The sequence below is a fragment of the Poecilia reticulata genome, linkage group LG4, assembly GCF_000633615.1.
Source record: "Poecilia reticulata strain Guanapo linkage group LG4, Guppy_female_1.0+MT, whole genome shotgun sequence".
NCBI lineage: Eukaryota > Metazoa > Chordata > Actinopteri > Cyprinodontiformes > Poeciliidae > Poecilia > Poecilia reticulata.
In genome coordinates, this window is record NC_024334.1 from 7,404,942 (window position 1) to 7,421,826 (window position 16,885).

At 36.7% G+C, this 16,885-nt stretch overlaps 2 long non-coding RNA genes across 3 annotated transcripts in view; one reads left to right on the top strand and one right to left on the bottom strand.

Annotated features, from left to right (window-relative positions):
• LOC103463451 (uncharacterized) overlaps positions 1 to 16,885 on the bottom strand; it is a 93,117-nt gene that overhangs the window by 42,456 nt on the left and 33,776 nt on the right. The gene's annotated exons all lie outside the window — the stretch shown is intronic.
• LOC103463450 (uncharacterized) overlaps positions 1 to 16,885 on the top strand; it is a 40,072-nt gene that overhangs the window by 3,715 nt on the left and 19,472 nt on the right. For both annotated transcript variants that reach the window (XR_001776569.1, XR_533512.2), the window contains exon 2: positions 11,530 to 11,619. This is a non-coding gene — a long non-coding RNA (uncharacterized LOC103463450). The remainder of the gene's footprint in view (positions 1 to 11,529; positions 11,620 to 16,885) is intronic.

Below are 16,885 nucleotides of genomic sequence, written 5' to 3' on the forward strand. Positions count from 1 at the left end.
AAAAAAAACTTGATGTATTGGCTATCATTTTCATAACATTTAGACACTGAGTGTTTTGAAAGTATTGATCCTAAAATGTGAACATTTGTCGTCATTTAAAAAAATATATAATTACATCATGCTGAGTTTTATATTGTGATATAAAAAAATGTTTTTTTATTATTATTATTTTACATAAGTGCTGTAGATGGATTCAGTTTATAGCTTACATGAGTGTTTTGTGAATTACGTTTTTTTTYTTCCAAGACACGATGTCAGATGAATTGAAGCAGCGGCTTCCAGTCAACAACTCCTCTGTCATTAGGACGCATTGTTTCGCTCATTGCCCTTTTATTCCTTTCACTCATCATTTTTCTTTTCAGAGCAGCAGATGTGAATGAGTCTGCGTATGTGCGAGCAATTTTTGCGGTTCCATGTGTGAATGCGTGTGCATAAGTGTGTGTTTCCGAAAGAGTGTGAGGGAAGTTAGCCAATGAGTCTTTACTTTTGAAACCCAGAGGGCCTGTGACCGACTCCAGTCCCCAACATGGTTGCCATAAATCAGAGGGAGAAAGAGCTAAGTTAATTGCACAGGCGTTTATGAAGGAGAGAGCCTTGATTTACTCCAAAAGCTTTACATCTCCCCTGCGGATGTGGAGTGATGAAAGCAGTGGAGTCAGAGAGAAGGGGAAGGGGGAGCATGGGAGAGGGGACAGGGATAGAAGATTTGGGGTGTGAACAAAGTTCACTCACAGCACATTAGATTAGATGATTGGTAAACCAGATTATGAGAAGATATGCATCTCTTGCCTTGGGAATTATTACTGAAAAGTTAGGATGAAGGAACTTTCTCTTTATAGAGGCAAAACTTCAAATTTCAGAAACTTTCCTTTCTCATGCTTTCAAGAGACTCCTTAAAACTAGACTGAAAGAAGTTGAAAGTGTTTTACTTAGCTATAAGGAAATGTGGTGGAATACACTGGCATAGTTCTGTACTCTATTGTTTATCCATATACATATTTCCYTTCCTTGTATTTATTTTATGGATCGCATACACTTGGCTAAGTTTCATATTGAATGCATTTTCAATTGAATCTTAAACAATTGTGGTATTTCTAGTTTAGGTGATCAGGACTCCCTGAAGGAGGAGAAGGTACATTTGTTTGAGGCCCACTAAATAAATATGAAAATGTAATGCATGGCATTTAAAGGCTCTTCAACATGTGTACTTTTGTTTTTTTGTCTAATGGAAATCACAAATTTTAATGCATAACTGTGCATTGTATGAATATTCACCCTTTAATACCCCAGAATGTAACTAATTTGTAAATAACACAAAGCGTTGAAMTGAGAGGTAGTTCGTGCAATAAGTTCAGCAGATGCRCAGATCTGCTGCCGCTAGTCTGGTGGAGCTGTGCAGGGAAGGAATGGGAGCTCTGTGAGGCGGAAGCTCAGCTGAAAYTGCAGCTACAAGGAGGAGCTATGAGGATATATGCACCACTTTGTGGGAGCAAGCATTTAGGCACCTCTGAATGGCTGCCACAGGAGATTCAAGCTTTCCTCAATAATAGAATCAGAGCAACACTCTAGGTATCTTCTTTTGATGAGAGAAAACATTATAACATTATATAAAGCTAAAAAAAAAAGTTGTTTTGCATAATACACCCCCCCTAACATGTGTGCAAGGAACTGTAAAAAGTATTAAATGCAAAGATTGTGATGTAATTCATAGCTCCACATCAGCCTGTATTTGTAGTGTATGTCGACTAGTAAAGGGTCCTTTTGGCTGTTCATAATATTTTAACATTTACAGCCTCATATTTTAGCTTAACTTGGCAAATAAGAAGGTGATTTATGATAAGTCCTTTTGCATTTAGTGTTTTTTGARAGCCTTATACCTGCCTAATTCTATGCATTTGTTCTGTTATGAAAGCAGGCATTGTTTTACTTTTGTGCAATAATTTAATCAAACTTTGCATTTTTATTTAGCTCAAAAACAAGAGAACAACACACTGCAAACAAATCTACCTAAAACAATCATAATAATGAGAATAATTTATTATCATATATATTATCTTGTCCTAGTACGTGTGTACAGTGTCAAACAACAAATTCTAATTATATAATATCTTTAACCTGAAACGTAAAAGAATGGGCTGCCGCATTGACATATGAAAGCATAAATGCTCTCATTCGATGGGAGTCAGCTCTTCTGATTTGACACAAAGCATTGRCTCTTGGAGACAGAAACACCACTTGCTTCAGGGTGCATCATTTCTTGTGCAGTGTGGTCCTCCTGAATATTATGTCATTAACAACTAAAATGTCTACTGAAACAAAAAAGAATGCTTGCTTTTTTTTTTTTTTACTGAAATACCAATAATCAAGAAACTAAAATATGCCATTGCTTCAGACACCTGCTTCGAATACAAATAAACCATAAATCATAAAAAGGGGGTAGAYGCATCACCAGATGTTATTTTTAGTGTCTAAACGTTGGGAGTGAATGCATGTCTACATAGCAGAGTCTTYCACCCGCCCTTTCATACGTCCATAAAGCCTTTGTGTGTATATTCAGTTACACACATTACACACCCATCGTTGCTAATTAGTAGTGATAAACTTTGGATAAGGACACGTTGCGATCCTGCCCTCAACAAAAAAAGCCACAGTGAAGAGGTTTGATGGGTTCCCATGCTCACGGAACATCTGTCTTTTCCACAATAAGACAGATTTCATGCAGCACTCAACTCCACTTCTCCCCTTTCCTCCAAATTTAGCAACGCAAGCTAGTGTCTAGCTCTCTAGCTTCTTTCCTGTGTGATGATGCTATCAGGGTTTCAGATGCTTTTTCAGCAGCTGCATGCTGCATGCAGTTCTTGCGCGCGCGCACACACACAGCAAAGAAGGAGGTGGAAGCGGTAAAAAACCGTTGAGGCCGTGGTTTTGAGGGTAGGTCTATGTGGTTGATGATGGGAAACATTCGTTACAGTAGTATAGAAGACCTGAAGCCACGACACAGGCTTCAGGTCTTCTATTTTGTATCTCAAAATGCATTAGTTACAATGACAGATGAAGGAGGATGAGTAAAAACGTAAGAAAAGGCAAAGCTGCAAGTTCACCACATATTTCATTTTGTGGTTTTGGATCAGAAACAAAGCACCATATTATTTTCCTTCAAATTTAATCATCTAAGTAATTCAAATAACTGAAAACACAATGATGTGATAAATGGAAGTTGTCTAAAGTCATCATTTGACTTTGTTCAGGTTGACAAACAACCGTTATAAGCAAAGTGCTGAAAAATGGAATTGGAAATTGCACAAARGATAAAGAAAAAAAAARRRGRARGKTWAAWTKGKWAAYWAWTKKWAWTTWAAARRRSMWTWWTWWTTWMYKGRRKTTTWAMMMYTTTTTTTTCTCWAAGGTTTACTGTTGAGACCTCTGGCTTGCTGATCATCAGAGGGAATCGGGCAGGTGGGTGCTGACAAAAACAGAAAACAGGGAAGTAATGGCTGAAGCGTCATCTTCAGGAGGCCAATAGTTAMCGTCAAGACAGCGTATTTCAGTTGTTGGCAGGTCACTAGAGGATTTATCTGTGAGATCATAAAGGAAATGTGTCAAAGAAGAGATCAACAACCAACTTGAGGTAGACACAACATTTCTATAGCACAGTGGGACAATAATAATTATTTCAAAAAATACTAAAATAACGGGAAAACTGAAAGGGTTAATATAGCAACAAAAKATGTACAGTCTAGTAACAGGTGTGGAGACAGCAGCAATGGAGTTTGGTTGCATTCTGGACATTCTGCTTTYGTCATCATGCTTAACCAGTAGGTTAAGCATGATGACGAATCAATGGGAGCAAGAAATAAGGCAGACAGAAACAACAAAAATCTAAATAATCACCCCAGTATTATGGTGTTGCCATYATTTATTTTACCAATAAATAATAGCCAATTAAATCACCCCTCTTACTTCTTTAAAATAGCTGTGGRTGTACGATGCAAGGCTACATAAAAGACAAAACAAAGAGAGGTACACAGTTTAACGTCTGCCAATGTGAATGCAGATATTTGACCTATTTTGCTGTAACRTCTTTCTTTCGTTTCTTCGTCCTCCCACGTACAATAACTATTTTCATAGCCTAATCATCCCTGTAGTGCAGCATTGCAATTCATCTTTTAGACAATATTTTAATCTAGCATTTCACTCAGAGTGTTTTCCATCTTCTAACATTTGAATGTTTCTAGTTGTGTTTTGAATAAATTTGGCTTTCTACTTACCATGATCAGATGACTTCCTGAAGGGTACTACTACCTTTAATAAACTGAAATGCAGTATACAGTTGTTTTCAAAGTTCTTGTCCTTGAGTTATTTTTGGACATATAAGTCACCCTAAGGGCTTGACATGCCTTTCTGTGTCCATGTACATGAGCTTCTTGGTCCTTGAAATWAAAAAAAACGTGATCCTTTTTTGTTTACACAATTTGTAGCTAAAATAACCTCYGAGATCTACACTTTCCACTGCACTACATACTTTAAGTTCACTACACTAACAGCCTCTAAGGGGTAGTTAATGGCATATTTCACCCTGTTGCATGCCTGTACAACAAGCTTCAGAGTTGGGGTTTTTTTGTTGTTTTTTTTTCTTTCTGCTGCTCATGGTCTGACCCTTCATTTTGGTGCCACCCTCTGACTGGGAGTCTTATCGTCACTCCTGCCATGAACAAACACAGTCACAAAAATCTAGGCAGAACATGGATCTCTGCCCTAATGGGAGGTACATTTCATCATTACACAGGACAAAACTTATATTGCTTAGGCTTTGTGATCAAGCACTCTTGGAGATTCAAATTAGCCCTGACTGGTTTTGGGCAAAATGCTTGGATAAGAACCACAGGAGGTGATCATACAAACTTTAGTACATGAAAAAGCAAACAGATCAACAATAGAAATACCACTTTCTAAAGCATTATTGCTTATGCATAAACAAGATGCAGAGGCAATACCCTCCAATATCAAACTCATATGTGGATGACTGAATAGGTTCACAAATAAAAAAATAAATATATTTGTTTTAATTTCATATAATGGATGTGTYCTTTAAACTTATTAAAATGAGAAAAAAAAAAAGTTTGACACCACGTCAATTTTTTAGAATTTGTGATTCTAAAGAAGAAACATTGTTGCCTATACTATTATCTTGATGTGGAAAAGTGTGAACTAGTTTGAATCAAGTATGCTGCTTAGCTAAAGGTAAAGATGTTTTTACAATGTTTGGTTTGCACAACCTTTTTCCCCAAACAATGCTTCTTGGCAAGAATAAAACTCTAGAAAATGTTTTATGCTGAGCTCTGACCTCAATAGAGGAATCTGCAATCATTCCACCGCTACTAAGAGCTAAGTGTTTTCAGGTGCTACAATCCCTTTAGTTTTACTCCRGAGGGGATTTAAAAGACATGAATATGGATATGACGATGAACTCGATGATGACGGTAGTTTGGTCTCTCTTCAGATAAGCGCTAATCGCATTTGGAGACTGTAACTATAAAGCTAGGTATAAATTTGGCCAGCAGCATTATCTGCATGGGGGATGCGGTATGAGTGAAGGTGCTTTTTGCGTATATGTGTGTAAGTGTGCATGTTGAGGTGAATGAATTATTTACCCTGAAAGAGAGCATATCTTCATGGCAGTGGGTGGGGTGGAGGATGTTATCGGGGAACAGATAATCCCAAACTAGGGATTGATCTTTTGACTTCTTCCTCATCATTTCTTTCCTGCKACCCCCTCCTCCTCCTCCTTTCCATCCTCTTCTTTGCGCTCATCTTCCAATCATCTGTCTTTTTCTTCTTTTCCAGTCGTTTTTTTCAAATGCTACTGCTCTGTGCAAACTGAGTAGCTGAATGAGGGGTTATAATTAGCCCAGATAGTCTTATTCATATTCAAATTATATATCTAATCTCACCAAGGATTTCTAACAAGGAATAAGGATTGGATTGCTCATTTCCATCAGAAGATTTGATAGGTCACATTCCCAAGAACAGAGTAAACCAAATCTCTTTCAGTATGTTAAATTCAGCACTGTCTCCTGACAACCCAAACATTTGCATAAACACCACGCCATGCATGGCACCTAAARCATCGCTACCCAAACTTTTCAGTTTCATGCAAGCAAAATAACAGACAGACTTGTAATCTGGACTATCATCATATTTGAAAATAATATTTATTCGACTTTTTGAAATCATCTAAAGACCAAAGCAAAGCATGCACTGTTGGTCTTGGTAAACATAGCATTCCATTTTATATATGTGTGTGTGTGTGTGTGTGTGTGTGTGTGTGTGTGTGTGTGTGTGGGGGTGTGTGCGTGTGTGTGTGTGTGTGTGCGTGCGCATGCGAGTGTGTGTGTGTGTAATTCAGGCCCCAGCTACAAGTCTTTTTGGATATGTCTCAAAATAGCTTTGCACATCTACAGATTGACATAGTTGCAAATGCTTCTTGGAGCTCTTTAGCAAAACAGCTCAAGCTCAGTCAGACTGGATGGGGAGCATATGCAAAAAGCAATTCTACAGTGTCGCCAAAAATCCTCAATTGGATCTAAATCTGTAAGGTCAAGGGGTGATTCTAACACATGGAGGCATGAAAACATCTCACTGGAAGCCTGGCTGTTATGTAGTACATTGTTTTACTGGAAGGTGAATTTCTGTCTCTGTCTCTTTAGATGGTTATAACAGTTTGTCTTCCAGTGTTGTTCTTCATTCACCTCCATCCACCTTACCATCAAGCTAGACGCACTGACCCTGCCGAAGAAGAATCTCTCCCAAGCCTGCCATCAGTCTGTCAGGAATGGAGCGCTCACGGAAATGAGCAATATCAATACTTTTGAAGGGAAATGTCCCATTTTAAAGAAGAAAATAAATTAACCATTGTTTCTCTTAAATTAAAGGAATGTCCATCAGGTAGGAATAACATTTAAAGTATGAGTAAGACTAGATAATGGGCTCTAGCCCGTTATCAAAACAGCTCAAATGCAAATAAATAAATATTTGCTTTGAATGCTTCAAATCAAAACCGATTAAACTTCTACTGATGCTACATACAAAAAACTACCAATATGTTTATTTTAAACAATTAATCAGTTATACCAATACACGTTTTTTTTTTCAGAATTCAAAAAAGGCCCGACTCTTCTCTGAGGCAGGAGCTGTGTCACAAGAAAGCAGTGAAGCTTGCTTGACGTGTATATATAAAAAGAGAAAAAGAAAAAAGAAAAAAAGCCCTTCTACACTCACCTCAGGGCGCGTGGTGCATCCGTGCCCTACATGCTCATCCAAGCAGAAGCTGATGTAGCCTCTCCTTCTCTGGCTCATAGTTTATCTTTTATCTCACCTAAATCATTTATCTCACTTAAATGATGTGCTGCAAAAAAATTAAAATAAAATTCTGTTTTGAGACTGAGAAGAACAAATTATGCATGTAAGTATCTGTCTTTTGACAAGTGAAATTGACATTCACTGCAAGAAAACGRCTTTAACTGTGTTTTGAGATACAAATGTTTTTACACTTTCCCACAATCCAACACATTACATTTCACATTTYGTATAATTTAGTACGATTTTATGAGACTAACTCAATTAAGTGCTGTGAATGAAATCTACATGTATTCAGTGATTTTAGCTCTTTCTTGAAGAGCTATGGTCTGCCGGTTGCATTTGCTATTTTGAGATTTAAAACTATCTTTTGAAATTGTTTTGAATTTTTTTTTAAATATGTGGGGATTTCTGCTTCAAGTACACTATACAGTGTATACCGTAAATACACTACWTATAAAATAAAGATTCTGACTTGAGGGGTGGGGTTTAGCTTTCAGAGGGGTGCGAGGGGTTACCCTTCAATTAGTGGCTGATYAGATCATTGTTTTCACAAAAAAATAGGAAATACCAACCAGCAAACTTACAATACAACTTGAATGCTAGACTTGAGTGAAAAATACTAGTCAGAAAGGTAATGATAATTGACCTATAAAAAAAAATCATTTTTGGGTCAGGACTATGTTTCCAAAGAAAAAGAAAACAGAACAAATGATTAACATCAACTCTCTCCTCCCCTTGCAATCAGACAGTGGTATGATCCACTTTAGTGGTTTTGGCATTAATAGAAATCTGATACAACTAGCATTTTTTCCTTGATGTGGTACTCCATCTGAAGCTCTGACGTAGCTGGTAACGTTTAGCCACTTGTCTGATGTATGGCAGCAGGAACAGCTGTCACTCAGACCATTACAATTTTTTGTACAACAGTATATCTAACAAGGTAACAAACTTTTTCACTGCGTACACTAGAAAGCTAGAGATGCTCTAGTTGATTGACCAGAAGCTGAAATTGGCCAGTTTTTTTTTTCTTAGATTAGATTCAGATTAAGCATCCACTGGTCAGAGACTAAATGATAACCTATTTATTAAATCCATCAAAACCAAAAACCTCCAACATTTTCAGTCAACAAGGTTAACTATTTGCCTGTTTTTTTCAGAATTGTGTGCGTGTGTGTGTGTGTGTGTGTGTGTGTGTGTGTGTGYGYGYGTGTGTGTGTGTGTGTGCGTCACAAACACTCTAAGGAGTATAACTTAATTTCAATTTATACCACCATGTTCATCTTAGAGCTTCCACTAGCCTAGTTTACAAGTATCACAAATTACCTACTAGTATTTCTTGGCTTTATCAGAAAKAATCACATTTCCCTGATTGSAATCAAATGGACAATGTGATCATGGGCTTGAATACATTGATCAAACTATAGACTCCCAGGCATAGTTTTGTATTTATTTGTTTGAATTAAGGTCCTTCTGTTTCAAAAGCAACAATGAAATGTCCTAACTGACAGAAGCCACTCTGTACCGTCTCTGATGCCAGTTTAAATCTGCCTAGTGATTGACAGCAATGACATTTCATGGTTGGAAGACATTTTCTTTTCAAATGCTCTGTCTCAAGCTTGACCTGTCATTGTGTCCTTACCCTATAAAGTGTTTGAGCATGGTTCTTGATCTTTCATGTGGGATCTTGATGTTAGACATTTGTTACTTATTCCAATTTTCTCAGTGTCCATCTCTGGAAATAGGTGGGTGTGACAGCTGTGCACATTGTTTACAGTGTCCTCAGGGCAGGACTCTGCACATTCCATTGGCCAATATGTTCATATTAGTGTACTGACTAGAATTGAAAACCAGTACAAATATGCCGTCTATACACTCAATAAAGAGTGTAGAGACAGTGAAACTATGACGCTAATAGCTGAAGAGAGGCAAATTACAAACTAAGTATAACTTTCTTTGTAGAATGTAGATGGGCTTTTACACCTGCCATAACTTAGTGTCCATCTGARCTACATCTGGGCTACAGACARTTTGATTWKATACAYATTATTYGTCTGAATAATTTAAGTAGGATTTCTACACCATATGAAAACATTTGTGTGACAATAATTCATGTTAGGATACATAAATGATATGATTCATAATTAGGACGACCTACCTGAAACAGACATAGAATGTTCTTGATTCCGTTAGTCGTTTTCTTTTACATTTGTTTATGCTGTTTTTTTAGTGCATGCAATATGAGTAATTGATGCTGACATTTTCATGTGACCTCATTACTTTATGGTTGATCAATCCAAACACTTCATGCATTCGGAAACATAACTGCAAGACCTGGACAGAAGTCAACGGTAAAAACCTTAATCAGTGAGAGTGGGCTACAAAAKACAAATTATATACACATCTATCTTAGTGTAAAATTACCTTACGATGGAGCAAGATTCTCTAAGGAGTTGATCATGATTAACTGCAATCACAGTGTGCATCAATTTTAAATAGTTTTATTCCAACCARTATGAAATACTGGKAAACTGTTTTCAACTGGTGATTTAATATTTTCAGAKAARAAAAAGAAATCCAACTCAACCTGGTCTGATATGAAGAAGTAATTGCCTCCTGGTAAACATGATAGTCTGGGGCTACTTTGCTGTTTTTKAATTTYGATRACTTGCTATTATTGATGAAACCAATAATTYTGCTCTYCATCAGAAAATTTTAAGTGATTCRTCTGGCTGTCAGTTTTTGACYTTAAGATCAAGAGCGTCTSTTTTTGCAGCAGGACAATGGTCCAAAGWAGGGGAGGATAGAAAATGGTTTATGTGTYCAAGTTAAAGTCTGGACTTAAATCTGATTAGGATGCTGTTTCATAACCCTTCMCGCTTGCTAACTAAAATAATTACGCAAAGGAGAGTGGGCCAAAATTGCTTGACATAGGTGAAAAGCTTAAATGCCAGCAGTCAAGGTCAAGGGTTGTCAGGTTTAAGGAACAATCAATTTGTTAGATTTTTTTTATTCATTTTTTTTTTTTTTTACATAGGGTCAGATTGTTTTGGTCTTTATAAATACTTTTTGTTGGTCTTAAAATTGTCTTATTAAAACAGCTATTATTTTTTTGGCCAAGTTTTTTTTGTGTGGTTCAACACATGTTTATATGAAACATTTAGGCATATAAAAAGGCAAAAATAACTGACATTTTGTGTCACTGTAGCTAGATTGTTTTTGTGTAATTTCTCAAATGCTGGGTTTTATTCAGTCAGCCATCTRTAATTCATATTTGAGGCTTCCTGATTWAAAAAGTTTGGATTCACTTGACTTGTCAGATCTCCTGAACATGAATCACAGGATAATTGGACACTGCCAATTATTTTGATGCACCGTATGTTATGAGGAAGAGGCTGATTGCTCTCCTGTACCTCCTGTGAAAAAGCATAAATCAATAACCTCACTCCTCTGGTCATTAATGTGTTCTTGAATGGCAACAAAAGTCCAAAACCTACAGAGAAAATTTTGTATATGAATCACCGGAAGGACAGTTTAGAGTTCACTTAAATTTTTTATTAGAAAGGAATATTTTTTGCAGAGCACAAAACTGCAGTTGTTGTCAACATCGAGTGCAACAGAAACAAACAAACAAAAAAAAGTATTTTATATGATATTTTACAAGTGCATTGCAAATACTTCACCAGCAAAGGTGACAAATTGCAGATGATGTTACGCATGACGGTGTCAAACAATCTGTCAGTATTAGAGGTTAARTCTCAAACATCAAAACTAAAGAAGCAGCTTTATCACCATATACTATTTGGTAAATATMTAGCCAAAACATTTGGATTCAAATGTTCATAAATGTTATTCAGTGATGCGTCTTTTGTTGAATTTTGCCAGTTAAGAATATTAATTCATATTAAATTATGGGTCTTTTYAAAATTCAGTTTACAAAAAGATTGAAAGACATTCCTTGCTGCATACATGTTTAATAATGTGTGCTTCAACACAAACATATAGAATATGTAAAAACATTATTTTCTTTTTTTTTTTTTTTACAAAAGTGCTGTTCAGTGAATTTTAGTTGAGCTGGATGTTCTATCTCCTTTTTTTTCCCTTTCCTTTTTATCGCACATCTGAGCTGTGTCTGGGTCCTGCAGTAGAATTAATGGAGTGTGTCTTTTTCAGGCTTTGGGAGGCGACTCCCCGCTGGTAATGCAGTGAGAGAGGAGCAGGGGAGAAACCAGACGAGCAAAGACAGCCGCCACCTCACACTGGGTGATGACTGAACTAACTCCATCTTGCACACTAATAATACGGCATCAGTGGCTCTTGGTGCTGAGCTTGCAGACCAGTGGCATCACTAACTCTATTTTATGCTCAGAATCATACGTTGCTTATCAAAAGTATAAAAGTGTCATAWTTCTTCACTCTTTGCCSAGCTTTACTCAGTCTGCACTCCAGATCTTTTCCATAAAAACTTTTTTAGGAGCAGTTTGACAGAGACAGAGTTCTGTTTGAGGTATTGGTTTATTGGTTTGATGTATCTGCTATTCGTATGGACCACAAAGAAAGTGCATGTGATCTTTTCCTTCAAAACAGCCTTGTGAATACAATTCTAAAATAAACTATAAAAACTATCACACCATACCACATATACTGACTTGACAAATGTTATTCACTTTGCCTTGTATTACACTGTTATAGATTCTGTATGAGGTATTTTAAGTTATTAAAATATCAGTGAAATGTCTGAAAAGCAAATCAAAGAAGCAAAAACAAAAAAAAGAACATGTAAGAAACTAGAAACCATGTTTTCTAATGGTGCATGTCCAACTTCAGTCAGGAGAGCAATAAAATTGCAGACAACAGAAAGACTGAAACCTATTACAGCAATGTTGCTAAGCTTTATCCTTTTGACATTTTAATCTCCGGTCTGTCACTAAATGTTCTACATTTGGAAAGTCTCAGTTCTTTAGGAACTATAAATGTAGACAGATGTTTAGAGTTAGCAATGCTAACCACGCTAATTGCCATCACAAGAAGTTGTGGCACAGGTTAAAATGTTAATTTCCTGGGCAACTTATCTTTGTTTAGAAACRAAAAACACGCACACATGCAAAACGTTGCCTCTGCTCCCAAAATGCACAATTAATTAGTGCCCAGGAAAAATGATTGGTTTTATATTCCAGTGTTACAGTTATTCAAGAAAAATCATCTTCGGCTAAAATAACTTTCGGCAGGTCAAAGCTTTTCAGAAAATAAATCTTCCACAAAACTATAAGTGGTGCTCATTCATTTTTCACAACACAATACAAATATCATAGGGTCCTCTTTAATTTGTGATGCATAACTTGTTTGGCTTGGTTGAAAGTATGTCAGATGACTAGATTAAGATAATTATCATAATCATTTTGTTTCATTTTTCTTGACTACAACTGGATCAATATCGATTCTCTAAACACTATGACTGAGGATAGACAATAGTGAGACACTAAAAAGATGTCTTAGCAGCAGGAGGGGCCGTGTTACAACTTTATTGAAACATCAAATGAAATTCTTAACATTCTGAGGTCGGCTTTGGCCACAGAAAATGTATGGAATATTTTTATAGGCCTGCTTTACATTCAAGCTGTGTGTGTGTGTGTGTATGTGTGCGTGCGGGGGTGTGCGGGTGTGTGTGTGTGTGTGTGTGTGCGTGTGCTTGCGTGTGCGTGCGTGGGTGCCCAGTTTTTCCATATGTTTAATTAAGGTCACAGCAGTTCCTCTTCAAAGATTTCCCATTGAGTCAACAGTTTTAAGTGTTAGGAGTGAGAAGATAGAAAAAGTTGCCAACACATAAAATCTCAATCAAAGCAGCCAGATAAGYTTGAACTTGATCCCTCAGAGGTGCTCATTGGATGTATTATAAAGAAGTGCATTCCATGAAAACTCTCAATCTTAATTCCTAACTAGTTTACTCAGCGTCCACCTAAAAAGGGACAAAAAACTGAGAACAAGAGCCATTTACCAGAAAGCCTAAAAGTTAAGGATTTTTTCTTTTTCAAGCTTGTGTCTGAAGTGCAGCGGCTGGAAGTCACCATCTTCCAAAGGAAAGGAATCAAGGGATGCTTTTGCCTGTGAGCCCTTACTAAAATTGCACATGGGAAAGAAAATGTTGCTTTAAGGTGAAAAGGCTCTTTCTTGCTTCATGCTGTTGTTGCCTATTTGTGGGCAGGCGTGCATGGCATTGACTCGGGCAGACAGTGCTAATTAAGGCTGGCTTCTCAAGCTAGAAGGGCAGAAATATTTAATACAAATGTGTTCATACTTAAAACTAACCCTTCCCTATTTCCTCTTGCGCACACAGGGAGTCACACAAAGCAACTTCTGTGACACACACGGTTTGAGGCCATACATGGGTGAGCACAGGATGAAAGCGTTAGACAGCCTCTGTAATGAATTGAACAACTGGGACACTACTCATTAAAGATACATTTGTGTACACAAAGATTGGGCAGTTCATTATTCCCGAACCCGCAAATTCCACTGCAAGTCACTGGAATCACAGAGCCGTTATAATGTGCCCAGAAAATCTGTTTAGTATTTAATCTGGATGTTTTAAATGGATCCCGCTGTTGTCGTGCTCTTTCGTGGCTGTGCCACATAGGGATAAAACAAACCTACAATGTGTTATTTAAGCTGTGAGGGTGAAGGCGTATCATAATTAATTTGTGTCTAAAGTGGAAAAAGARTACAACCCAGTGTCTTCAATATTATCACAACAGAGAGGACAGGAATAGTTTGTACGCAACAGTACATTTTGGTTTGCTCTTTTCAGCATTGCATTACGAATGTAAGCTCCAGTTATCTTCTAATGAAGAAAAGAAATTCTGGCAGGAAGTCTCAATAAATATGTTAGAAGCAAATCAAGCAAATCAGCCGTACTTAACAAATCCTTTATAACCCAATCTGCCCATTGCTACGTTCCAGCTGCTAAAATCCAATCTACCTCCGGGCAAAAATTGCACAGTAGCTTGGCTGCCTCAGGTTYCAGTTGATTAACACTTCCTGAAGTTTAGGGCCATGGTTAACCAGCTCCTTTGTGCTCCCAATTACTTGTCACTTTTGTCATCAGTACGCCTCACTTCCCCTTCACTGGGAAAGGAACGGCAAAGACAACAGAAATCGCCTGGTCCTTCTCAAAGCCACAATTACAATCACGTTAACCCACTATTGTTTCCTACTCTTTTCTATTGAGGTTCTTCAAGAGTAGTAAACTCAAGATCTCTTTGTAGTAAGCCTTTCAACGTGTTTAGAGCCCATTTGCTCTTTTCTGCGAGGGCGTTGCCTTTAACTATGACGGTCTTGGCATCCTGCTGTGATGAACCAGCCTCATTCCGCGTGGTTTTGAATGTCATCGTTTTGCTTTCAACGTGACTTCATTTTTAATTCAACTGTTCAAACTGGATGCTAACTTCACATAAGTCAAAAGGTTTACCCAAAACACTCATTTCGTTTTATTTTTTGGCAGTTCACAAAAAAGGTGATAATGAGTCTGAAGGTTTTCTTAATATGTCCACACTGGCATACTGAAAATATTTAACTAAAAAAAAAAACAACAGAACTGATGGCTCCTAACCCTGGAAGTGAAAAATCGTCCTCAAATAAATTCTTTGTTTAGGCAAAATCCATATATTTTAAAATTACCAACAACAAAAAAGAATGAAAATCAAAAATAGAGCAAGAAAATGAGAGTTTAGAATAAATTTTAAATTGTTAGATATTTGAACAAAAGATTTTGTTTGAGGAATCCAACAGAGAAAATAATGTCACTGTAGGGGTAGTTTACACTGTGTACTTATTTATACATATATAAGTAATAATGCACTGCTCTATTGTACAAAGATCTCAAATTCCAAAAACATTTTTTCACAGCAACTACATGTCAATTACTGATTAGTTACCACCTATGGCTTTGGTCATTTCCTCACTAAATTATAGTAAAGTATGAAACACTACTGACCAGACCATTGTAAWTAAAAGCCACATGAGAACTCTCATAAGACTGGCACTCTTCTAGTCCAGATTTATGTCTATCTTGTTTCACTGTGGACAGTCATAATGTTGCTTCACCATGTTCTAATTTTTGATAGGCTAATGTATATATATCATACATTTTTATGTACCTGTGTAATATGTAAATATTTGATACCTTAGTATGAATCAATGCATAAAGTCTATATGTGTCATTTTAAACTATGTGTATTTGAGATCTTTCCAACACTGAGACTTTTTAGTCTTAACTTAAATTAATCGCAGTCTGATATTGGGCCAGGTACCAAAGGACTTGAAGCATATCTGATGAAGAAACCTGAGCTCTGCTCAGCTATTTTATATATTTTATGCCAGTCTYAAAATGACCTTTTCTTAGTAAAATACAGGAAATGAGAGTCAACTACAAACTAAAGGACTCCTAGGAAAAACATAAATCCTGAAACTTTTTCATTTGTGTTTTAAAGCAACTCAACAACACAGAATCAGCTCTGTTGACCGTTTTTAACAACAACAACAACATCAACAAAAATTAGCAACCAATTGTGAAAATTATGTAGTTCTAGTAGTTTTAGATCCCTAGATTGAAACAATTGATAATGGCATGCTGATTTCATGCTTGGAGCAACGGGTGGGATTCAGAGGCTCATCAGTGTATGAAATGCAACCTCTCCTAAAGAAGTTTAAGGATCSACAGCAGTACCTTWTCCTGTGCTGAYCTACTGGAGCCACAAGGCTSTTAATGAACCTTTTCTTTTTTTYCCTGTACCATTAGCCACTGAAAACWATTTTTCAGAGATATGRGACTTCCTTGYATTTGCATATTYTTAAATCTTAAATGGAAGATTTRGCTTTTAACATAATGTGACATTGACTGTACTGATTAGTTGGATTTTATTGTGCTGTGTCTGTTTTTAAGATTTTGAATTCTATCTCTGTCTTTTTTTTAAGTTCTATTTAAATAGACACGTTATGGTAGTGGAGAAATTAATGCAGCTAAATTAATCCAATCATTTATTGTTTTGATTTGTTGAAGTTGCGTGATGCCTATGGAAGATGATTAGGGCCACTGAAAAAAAAATAAAAAAGAATTCAGATTTTTGATAACAGAAGATTAGCGTCAGAATTCTGAGATTMAAGTCAGAATTCTGTGAAAAAAGCAGGCAGAGATTTACAAGCATTGAAGTTTGACGTTGAGGTCTCTGCTTTGGTTGCAACCGGCATCGTTACTCTGATGCTCACAGGTGTCATTAATCTCGTTTCTACCTGTTTTAGAGGACAAGACTGAACGGCTCAGACATGTGCACTTAAACCGTACTTACTTTTTTCTGTAGTGTGTAAAATGTATAAAAATAATACCAAGCATTTTTTTATTAGAAATGCATGCAATGAATTGAAAGAAATCAGGAAGACTTCTTTGGTGGTGTTGAGTTTTAATGATATTATTTGTCGGTGTAGTTTTGGTTGGGCTGCAAAAGACATCCTCATGCTCCTTGCTCACACCTCTCTT